The 10,444-nt window shown below is 26.1% G+C and overlaps 1 long non-coding RNA gene across 1 annotated transcript; it reads left to right on the top strand.

Annotated features, from left to right (window-relative positions):
• Positions 1–854: 854 nt before the first annotated feature.
• Positions 855–9,720, top strand: LOC113558578. Its single transcript, XR_003405663.2, has 3 exons — positions 855–912; positions 2,115–2,245; positions 9,663–9,720. It is a non-coding gene; the product is annotated as an uncharacterized LOC113558578 (long non-coding RNA).
• The last annotated feature ends 724 nt before the right edge of the window (positions 9,721–10,444 follow it).

The following is a 10,444-nucleotide window of genomic DNA, read 5'->3' as shown; positions in this document are numbered from 1 at the left end:
ACAAAAAGTTAGTATCATGAAACCAAGACCAATAAATTAAGTGAATAATTTTGATTTAGCATTATTAGTTCCATGTATTTGATTGATGCTGATACTTCATAAACATTATAAAACATGTTTTTATATGATAATTTTAACGTATATGACAAATTCAATTTTTTATGGCTTATGAAACACTCAATTCTCAATTGAGTATCTTGAAACTTTGACCACTAGAAAGAGAAATGGATCTGATTTAGCATTAATTACTTTCATACATTACATTTAAGCCAATGTTTCATAAACTCTATAAAACATGTTTTTATATGATAATTTTAACGTATACGACAAATTCAAATTTTTTATGGCTTATGAAAACTCAATTCTCAATTGAGTATCTTGAAACTTTGACCACTAGAAAGAGAAAATGGATCTGATTTAGCATTAATTACTTTCATACATTTCATTTAAGACAATGTTTCATAAACTTTATAAAACATGTTTTTATATGATAATTTTAACGTATATGACAAATTCAAATTTTTTATGGTTTATGAAACACTCAATTCTCAATTAATTGACATGAAACTAACACCATTGAATTAAGTAATTGTTTCCTATTTAGCTTTATTAACTTCCATGTATTTCATTGATGCTGATATTTCATAAACACTATAAACATGCTTTTAAATGATAATTTTGACTCGTGTTATAAATTCATATTTTTAACTGCTTATAAAACAATCAATTCTCAATTAATTCTCCACCGATTTTACATATTTAACTGACAACATTTTTTCAGATAGCAGTGCAGCAGTTCACCCAAGGCTTGCTGGGACAGGAATTTACATTCATAGCACTTTTGAAAAGTATCAACATCTTATTTTGAAAATAGACTAGAAGATATTGATAATAATATTGGATTTATGCAATGTATGTATAAAGGTTATTGAACATAATTGGTAGCAACTTAATATTAGTGAAACAAAAAATTAGTATCATGAAACCATGACCAATGAATTCATTAAATGATTCATGTTTAGGATTATTAATTTCCAAGTATTTAATTTAAGCTGATACCTCATAAACTCTATAAAACATGTTTTTATATGATAATTTTAACGTATATGACAAATTCAAATTTTTTATGGCTTATGAAACATTCAATTCTTAATTTAGTATCTTGAAACTTTTACCACTAGAAACAGAATATGGATCTGATTTAGCATTAATTAATTTCATACATTACATTTAAGCCAATGTTTCATAAACTCTGTAATAACATGTTTTTATATGATAATTTTAACGTATATTACAAATTCAAATTTTTATGGCTTATGAAACACTCAATTCTCAATTGAGTATCTTGAAACTTTGACCACTAGAAGGAGAAAATGTATCTGATTTAGCATTAATTACTTTCATACATTACATTTAAGTTAATGTTTCATAAACTCTATAAAACATGTTTTTATATGATAATTTTAACGTTTATGACAAATTCAAATTTTTTATGGCTTATGAAACACTCAATTCTCAATTTAGTATCTTGAAACTTTTACCACTAGAAAGAGAATATGGATCTGATTTAGCAATAATTAATATCATACATTACATTTAAGCCAATGTTTCTTAAACTCTATAAAACATGTTTTTATATGATAATTTTAACGTATACGACAAATTCAAATTTTTTATGGCTAATGAAAACTCAATTCTCAATTGAGTATCTTGAAACTTTCACCACTAGAAAGAGAAAATGGATCTGATTTAGCATTAATTACTTTCATACATTTCATTTAAGACAATGTTTCATAAACTGTATAAAACATGTTTTTATATGATAATTTTAACGTATATGACAAATTCAAATTTTTTATGGCTTATGAAACACTCAATTCTCAATTAATTGACATGAAACTAACACCATTGAATTAAGTAATTGTTTCCTATTTAGCTTTATTAACTTCCATGTATTTCATTGATGCTGATATTTCATAAACACTATAAACATGCTTTTAAATGATAATTTTGACTCGTGTTATAAATTCATATTTTTAACTGCTTATAAAACAATCAATTCTCAATTAATTCTCCACCGATTTTACATATTTAACTGACAACATTTTTTTCAGATAGCAGTGCAGCAGTTCACCCAAGGCTTGCTGGGACAGGAATTTACATTCATAGCACTTTTCAAAAGTATCAACATCTTATTTTGAAAATAGACTAGAAGATATTGATAATAATATTGGATTTATGCAATGTATGTATAAAGGTTATTGAACATAATTGGTAGCAACTTAATATTAGTGAAACAAAAAATTAGTATCATGACACCATGACCAATGAATTCAGTAAATGATTCATATTTAGGATTATTAACTTCCAAGTATTTAATTTAAGCTGATACCTCATAAACTCTATAAAACATGTTTTAATATGATAATTTTAACGTATATTACAAATTCAAATTTTTTATGGCTTATGAAAACTGAATTCTCAATTGAGTATCTTGAAACTTTTACCACTAGAAAGAGAATATGGATCTGATTTAGCAATAATTAATATCATACATTACATTTAAGCCAATGTTTTATAAACTCTATAAAACATGTTTTTATATGATAATTTTAACGTATACGACAAATTCAAATTTTTTATGGCTTATGAATACTCAATTCTCAATTGAGTATCTTGAAACTTTGACCACTAGAAAGAGAAAATGGATCTGATTTAGCATTAATTACTTTCATACATTTCATTTAAGACAATGTTTCATAAACTGTATAAAACATGTTTTTATATGATAATTTTAACGTATATGACAAGTTCAAATTTTTTATGGCTTATGAAACACTCAATTCTCAATTTAGTATCTTGAAACTTTTACCACTAGAAAGAGAATATGGATCTGATTTAGCATTAATTAATATCATACATTACATTTAAGCCAATGTTTCATAAACTCTATAAAACATGTTTTTATATGATAATTTTAACGTATATGACAAATTCAAATTTTTATGGCTTATGAAACACTCAATTCTCAATTAGTATCTTGAAACTTTTACCACTAGAAAGAGAATATGGATCTGATTTAGCATTAATTAATATCATACATTACATTTAAGCCAATGTTTCATAAACTCTATAAAACATGTTTTTATATGATAATTTTAACGTATATGAAAAATTCAAATTTTTTATGGCTTATGAAACACTCAATTCTCAATTTAGTATCTTGAAACTTTTACCACTAGAAAGAGAATATGGATCTGATTTAGCATTAATTAATATCATACATTACATTTAAGCCAATGTTTCATAAAATCTGTAATAACATGTTTTTATATGATAATTTTAACGTATATGACAAATTCAAATATTTTATGGCTTATGAAACACTCAATTCTCAATTGAGTATCTTGAAACTTTGACCACTAGAAAGAGAAAATGGATCTGATTTAGCATTGATTACTTTCATACATTACATTTAAGCCAATGTTTCATAAACTCTATAAAACATGTTTTTATATGATAATTTTAACGTATATGACAAATTCAAATTTTTTATGGCTTATGAAACACTCAATTCTCAATTTAGTATCTTGAAACTTTTACCACTAGAAAGAGAATATGGATCTGATTTAGCAATAATTAATATCATACATTACATTTAAGCCAATGTTTCATAAACTATATAAAACATGTTTTTATATGATAATTTTAACGTATACGACAAATTCAAATTTTTTATGGCTTATGAAACACTCAATTCTCAATTGAGTATCTTGAAACTTTGACCACTAGAAAGAGAAAATGGATCTGATTTAGCATTAATTACTTTCATACATTACATTTAAGACAATGTTTCATAAACTGTATAAAACATGTTTTTATATGATAATTTTAACGTATATGACAAATTCAAATTTTTTATGGCTTATGAAACACTCAATTCTCAATTGAGTATCTTGAAACTTTGACCACTAGAAAGAGAAAATGGATCTGATTTAGCATTAATTACTTTCATACATTACATTTAAGCCAATGTTTCATAAACTCTATAAAACATGTTTTTATATGATAATTTTGACTCGTTTTTTATATTCATATTTTTAACTGCGTATAAAACTCTGTATTCTAATGTTGTTCTCCACCAATTTCACATTTTAAGTGACTACATTTTTTCAGATTGCAGTATAGCAGATCTTTCAAGGCTCGCTGAAACATGAATTAACATTTTTACCACTTTGAAAAGTTTCAACATCCTACATTTATAATGGACTAGAAGATTCCGATAAATTTAATAATTTTATGCAATTCACTTTTATTATTTTATGGTTAAATTCATTTTTATTAGAAATAAAATGCATTTTAAAGGCCAATAAATGTATAAAATGTAATAAGATATTCTAAAATTTTTATATGCCCATAAATATTTTTCAATTATAAATCATTAGTCATCTTTGTTTATATATTTGATTTCAATCAAATTTGAACTTGAAATGTGTAACAAATAATTATCTTTTTATATATCTAGATTTTATGATTTTAATCTTATGAACTACATGTACGTATGAAAAATCATGTATAACATTTTCAAAACTTAAAAATACAGGACAGACAACTTTTAACTAGAAAAGAGTTAGTTTTTTTTTTTGTGATTTTGATAAATATCAAAATAAAGGTTTTTAATACCTACTTATAAAAAAAATTTATTTCTTATGAGTAAAGTTTTATGGACATTTGTGATCTTTTTTTTTTGTTTATATTTTCAAAAATATTAGTGATCATAATGTATTCATATGCTTAATTAATATAGCCAGTTTGTCGGATCCTTTTTTTTTATCAATAGAAGGGGTCTATATAGGCAAATTTTAAACGATTTAATTATTTTTGAAATATAGAATATTGGTAGATTTTTCTAATATTCTATTTATTTTATTAATTATTTTATCTTACAGTACACCTCAAATAGTGAAATTGAGCGCATTATGTATTTTATTATATTGTCATGCAGATTTGAAGGTGTTTTGTATAGGCAACGCTACTGCACTTTCAAAATTTTCAATATTATTGCTCACAAACCATTGCATATTATAGAAAAATTATCTACTCATTTATGACTTTGTAACAGTGTAACTGTCCAAATTCTGAATTTTTCATAAATTTTTGTGTTAAAACTCAATTTATTATTAGTTATTACGTTATCCAAAACTCCAAAACTAAATCCTTTAATACTGGCGCCTTTAGATAAAATGTTCAGAGACCGACACAAATTCGTCCCAAGATGCGTCTTGCAATTAGTAAAAGTTTTTCAACTCAATTATTTAGACGGTAAATGGTAATTTAAATGTGCAGTTTAAAAAAAAAAATTGGTAGGAAATTTGGTTTTAGCAATTTCTTAATTTTAAAATTGAAATTCAAAATTCTTTAGAACAGAAATTTGATTTTGAGGTGTCACTGCGTTGAACCTCGAAGATTTCGAAACGAAACAACCAATATTAAAAATGTTAGTATTTCAATTTGAATCTCAAAATCTATAGATGAATATCATTACAACAGATTATATCATGTGTTGAAATAACGAGTTGTAAAATTCAAAGTTTTAGAAAAGTTATGTTATACAATATAAAACTTTTTTAAATAATTATTTTATTTACTTACTGCAAGTTTGCATATATAATTATATGTTTCAGTAATAAATGTTTAACATCGCCCTAAACGGTATGATTATACTGAACCTTGTACATTTTAATTACCAAAAGCAACAAAAAAATTATGAAAAATTACGACTTGGTACAATTTGTACGAAATATATTCACAAATTGCAAACGTCAAAGTCATAAATTATTCTATGTAAATAAAACAACTATATTACTTATTATACGTAGGTACAAGTTACAAAAGGTATACTTTAAACATCTTTGCAATAGCGTAAAAATTCTAAATTTCGCAGTGTGTTTCATCATTATCTATGAGTAGTACTATTATTATGTATAAAGTTATAAGTCACGGGAATCCCTCTTCTCCGAGACTGGATAAAAATACAATTCAAAAACTTTCATGCTAATCTCAATACATCTGATGGCGCACGGTTCTACAACCTGGGAAAAAAAAAACGAAAAATCGGCGTTTAAAACCACGTCTACCCCAAGATCTCCTTCTATCACAATCAAGCGAAGACGAAGATCGATTTTAAATTACCACTAATAAATAAATATTAACTAACATTAGCATGTGTATCACTATATCACTAACTAAAAATATTAGTAATTGTAATTTGTTATTTGTAATTGAACACGTTAGTAAACTTGTAATAGCATGATAAAATGCTGAAACATTTTAATTTTAATAAATAAATAAAAAAAAAAAGTTATAAGTACTGTATATTTGCATAAATATTTGTTTCCCTCAAATATATTTTTGAAAAACCTTATTGGTCGTTCGACGTGTTTGAAACTCAAGATTCTGGTATTTTGGATGATGCTGATCAAAAGCGTTATCTGTTGTGGACACCGTAAATGCCGTTTTTACCCCACATTGGGGTCTTGGAATTCCGAAATTTGAATTTTTTAGACGAGTGTTACTCGGCCGGGTTTCGATGTATGGGACATAGTTACTTCACGGAAATTTCTGTTTAAAGTCGTTTTACATAAAGTCCTTCGGTGGTAGCAGTGTCCTATGGCTCCTTGTGCCCCTCCCCCCATGGATATTTTAAAAAATGTTTAATATTTGTTCCACGTTTCTGAAGTTCACAAGTTCAGTTTTTCGTAGGTCTGTGATCAAAATCGGCGTCCCGTGGTGACACTGTAGAATTCATTTTTACCCCTATTTTTGGCGTCGGAAATTAGGATTTTGCAGTTTTTGGACTTTGTCGCTACGAAACAATTAATTTTTAGGTGGTTAGAGCGATTTTTTTCTACGCATCGTTTAGACGTTTTTGTAAAAATTCGAACGCTACCAAAACCGAAGCAATCGGACGTTTTGTTGCGAAGTTACGATTATATTTTTATTTTTGGCACTTAGATTTTACGTATTTTTCGAATTTTTTGAATTTGAGTTTTTGTTTAATCTTTTCGAAATTTGAGTGCTGACTCATAAATGCTATGACGAGTTTGAAAGGTTAATAAAGGTTAAAAAATCGAATGGCTTGTTTTTTCGTACACGCATACATTTCTGTATGGTACACCTATACCACCGTATAACGATTTAACGAAGTATCTTTTTGAACTTTGTTTTTTTTACACGTTTTATGTTTGTTAAGGTTTCAACGTTTAGCAATTACGCCAACAGCATAAAAAATAGTTTATTTATAAATAGTTTTTCATCAAATCATATAGAGAATACATCAATTTAATGTTTATAGTGTTTATATCCCTCGTTTAGCGTTAAGAATTTAATATGTACCTAAGCGATTTCGTTGTTTATACGAGATACGACCATCATTTTTAAAATGTACGACGCAGTCAGTAGATCACTTCAGACTCAAATCTACTCGAATACAACATTTCATTTAATATTTATTAGTTTTAATTATATGTGTATAATTAATATGCAATATATTAGTATGATTGGTAGTAATTTGTTTTGAATTTCACAATATAACTTCGGTAATATTTATAGGAGATAAAGATTTAAATTTTATGGACATCGAACATAAAAAATAAATTATTATGATTTATTTACATTGTTAAGTATTCAAAAAATGAATCGTTATATGTATAAGATATATAACATATAAGACCGTTTACTTAAGCTCAATTAGTTAACCAGTGGACTGTACAGTCCGGAGAATATTAATGCATAATAAACGCTTACCTGCAACTATCTAAACACTTAAATAATACATACATATATAGTTTAATGTTATTACTTTTTGACTTTTGTCTTACTAGTTACTATGTATCTATGTTAAGACTCATAATATTCATACAACTGCCTGATAAATTTACAACGTACACGATATTATTGGAAATTTATTTCATTATATTATGCTCAGTTAATCAGTTTTGAAATTGTATTTGTATCTAAAAATATTATAATATTAAACATTTTTGAATTCGGCGGCCAGAGATAAAATGTAATAAGTTGAATATTCTAATCCGAATTGATATGATGTTTTTCATCCATGATTGTGGTTTAGTGATATTAAACATTGTTTATCTATTGATACCTAACCGTTTGTATTTACTGTCTGATATTTATTTCATATCTTTTTGCAGTTTTATATTCATATTTGTATTTAAATTTCAACTTTAAATTGTTTTCAAGTATTTTGAAATAGGAATGAAGTTTGTCTGTTGGTTTTTGTTTGATTATTTCCATTTCTGAATTATTCAGTGTTGTTCACGTACTAGTTGTCATAAACAGACTTTCGATCTCTTTATGGTGTGTAGTAGTGACATTTTATCCTCCAACCATTATACATATTTACCCGACAATTTTTTTTTAGATGGCAGTACAACAGATCACTCAAGGATTGCTAAGACATGAATTAACGTTTCTGACACTTGACAAAGTTACAACATCCTACGTTGAAAATGGACTAGACGATACTGATAATAATAATGGTTTTATGCAAAGTACGAGTAATGGGTATAGAATATAATTGTGATTCAATTAATAGTAGTGTCACTAAAAGTCATGTAACCTTGACCATTAGATTAAGTATTGATGCTTATTTACCATTATTAACTTTCATATTTTTCAGATTGCAGTGCAACAGATCACTCAAGGCTTGCTGAGCATGAATTAACATTTTTAGCGCTTGGAATAGTTTCAACATCCTATGTTTAATATGGAATAGAAGGTATTAATATTAATAATGGTGTTTTGCACGGTACGTGTAATGTTAAATGAATGTAATTGATAGCAACTTAATATTAGTGACACAAAAAGTTAGTATCATGAAACCAAGACCAATAAATTAAGTGAATAATTTTGATTTAGCATTATTAGTTCCATGTATTTGATTGATGCTGATACTTCATAAACATTATAAAACATGTTTTTATATGATAATTTTAACGTATATGACAAATTCAAATTTTTTATGGCTTATGAAACACTCAATTCTCAATTGAGTATCTTGAAACTTTGACCACTAGAAAGAGAAAATGGATCTGATTTAGCATTAATTACTTTCATACATTACATTTAAGCCAATGTTTCATAAACTCTATAAAACATGTTTTTATATGATAATTTTAACGTATACGACAAATTCAAATTTTTTATGGCTTATGAAAACTCAATTCTCAATTGAGTATCTTGAAACTTTGACCACTAGAAAGAGAAAATGGATCTGATTTAGCATTAATTACTTTCATACATTTCATTTAAGACAATGTTTCATAAACTTTATAAAACATGTTTTTATATGATAATTTTAACGTATATGACAAATTCAAATTTTTTATGGTTTATGAAACACTCAATTCTCAATTAATTGACATGAAACTAACACCATTGAATTAAGTAATTGTTTCCTATTTAGCTTTATTAACTTCCATGTATTTCATTGATGCTGATATTTCATAAACACTATAAACATGCTTTTAAATGATAATTTTGACTCGTGTTATAAATTCATATTTTTAACTGCTTATAAAACAATCAATTCTCAATTAATTCTCCACCGATTTTACATATTTAACTGACAACATTTTTTTCAGATAGCAGTGCAGCAGTTCACCCAAGGCTTGCTGGGACAGGAATTTACATTCATAGCACTTTTGAAAAGTATCAACATCTTATTTTGAAAATAGACTAGAAGATATTGATAATAATATTGGATTTATGCAATGTATGTATAAAGGTTATTGAACATAATTGGTAGCAAACTTAATATTAGTGAAACAAAAAATTAGTATCATGAAACCATGACCAATGAATTCATTAATGATTCATATTTAGGATTATTAATTTCCAAGTATTAATTTAAGCTGGATACCTCATAAACTCTATAAAATGGTTTTATATGATAATTTAACGTATATGACAATCATTTTATGGCTTATGAACATTAATTCTTAATTAAGTATCTTGAAACTTTACCACTAGAACAGAATATGGATCTGATTAGCATTAAGTAATTTCATACATTACATTTAAGGCCAATGTTCATATAACCTGTATAACATGTTTTATATGATAATTTTAACGTATATGGACAAAATCAATTTTTATGGCTATGAACACCAATTCTCAATGAGTATCTTGAAACTTTGACCACTAGAAGAGAAAATGGATCTGATTTAGCATTATACTTTCATACATTACATTAAGTAATGTTTCATAAACTGTATAAAACATGTTTTTATATGATAATTTTAACGTATATGACAATTCAAATTTTTTAGGGCTTATGAAACACTCAATTCTCAATTTAGTATCTTGAAACTTTTACCAATAGAAAGAGGAATATGGATCTGATTTAGCATTAATTAATATTCAT

Source organism: Rhopalosiphum maidis, chromosome 3 (assembly GCF_003676215.2).
Source record: "Rhopalosiphum maidis isolate BTI-1 chromosome 3, ASM367621v3, whole genome shotgun sequence".
NCBI classification, from domain to species: domain Eukaryota; kingdom Metazoa; phylum Arthropoda; class Insecta; order Hemiptera; family Aphididae; genus Rhopalosiphum; species Rhopalosiphum maidis.
Note: the sequence above shows the minus strand (reverse complement) of the source record. Positions and strands in the feature narration are given on the sequence as shown.